This window comes from Lupinus angustifolius, chromosome LG18 (genome assembly GCF_001865875.1).
Source record: "Lupinus angustifolius cultivar Tanjil chromosome LG18, LupAngTanjil_v1.0, whole genome shotgun sequence".
NCBI lineage: Eukaryota > Viridiplantae > Streptophyta > Magnoliopsida > Fabales > Fabaceae > Lupinus > Lupinus angustifolius.
In genome coordinates this window covers 10,848,033-10,849,637 of record NC_032026.1, presented here as the reverse complement: position 1 = coordinate 10,849,637, position 1,605 = coordinate 10,848,033, and positions in this window count along the sequence as shown.

Below are 1,605 nucleotides of genomic sequence, written 5' to 3'. Positions count from 1 at the left end.
ATATATATATATATATATATATATATCAAATGAAAAAATGTTCAAATTTTCATTTTATTCATCCCATATCTTCCATCCATTCAAATATCCGAAAAGGATTGAATTGCAAATGAAAGCTTAATTCAATTCACTAATGGTCTTTGGTGATTATAGATAACATAATGCACAGTCTCTCATTGAGACTCCAATCCTTTTAGTTTGGTATTAAAGATAAGGTATGGAAGAGTTTATTGGATCAAATCCCTGACCTTAGCCAGAACACTAATCTGCTTCTGAATAGTACTACGTACAAATTATTGTAAACTAAAGGTTGATCACTTTCAATTGAGATAGACCCATATACCCAATTGTTCCCCAAAGCTAAAGAACCCCATGTTCTTCTATTTCTGCCCAACCATACTCTTCCCTTCAATCAATGTCATGTCTAACCTATCCCTTTGCTTGGAATGTGGCTTAGTTTTAGGGTTTGTAGCACGTAGCCACTTTAACCATGGGATAAACAGCCCTTAATTAATACATCATCCATATTTTACAATAATATATGCTTCGTGCTCATGTATTCACACGCCACCTATGTTTTTATCTTAATTAGCATTGTAAGATCATATTAAATAAATGTGTTTAATATCAATATAGTTATATAGAGTTGACTTAGTAATATAAGGCTTGCTGAAAGTTCAAATATACTATTTAATCTTTAGTAGCAACATATTTGAGATGAGAAGTAATGAATTCTTAAGGTGTGTCAATAACACGGTATTAAATTGGATGCAAAGTGTAAAACAGGCATTGATAAAATACATGATATAACAGAGACATTGACTTGATGCAAGAGCGTCTTGGATGTAGCACATATATTGATTGACATTGATGCAATGTGTGTTGTGAATATACTCTTTATGGTAAGTACAATAGTTCTTTTGAGCTATGATTGTCAAAGTAAACAATGGTTATAGCGATTGAAGCTTTCAAAGGAATCTTCATGGTTTAGTTGGATTGAGTATTGAAGAGAGAGATAGTTAGTGAACTTTAGTATAAATATTTCATAATATCGAAAGACTTTCTAACAATACAGAGTTAAGTGGGGCATTCCATTGGACAACAGTACATGAAGATGCACTACAAGTTTGGAGAGTCGGATTCTCGATAATATCATGAAGGATACTCAGCAAGACTTACTTTGTAAGGAAACAAGTTGTCATGTAGAGGAAGTCTCCTAGAAAAGTTAGTAAAGTGAGATATTGAGCAATTTAAAACTGAATATTTATCAAAGTAGAGATTGTTAAGTACATTTACTAAGGAACGATATATTTATCTATTTCAATCAAGGTAAATATGATTAGAATGCTTGAAATATATTATTATATGAAGTCTCATATTGCATAATATTCAAATGAAATGAGAGAAATCTCTCTTTATAATATACACCATTTAAAACATATCTCATGGGCCTGAAGCCCATAAGCATACTAGAGCATGTAATTATAATCTCTTATAATATATTATATTGGTAGATGTTCATCACTTCTAATGACATACATACAATTGACTGAACCAACTAATTCTATTGTCTTCTTATTTATTCTATGCTATTTATTTTATTCC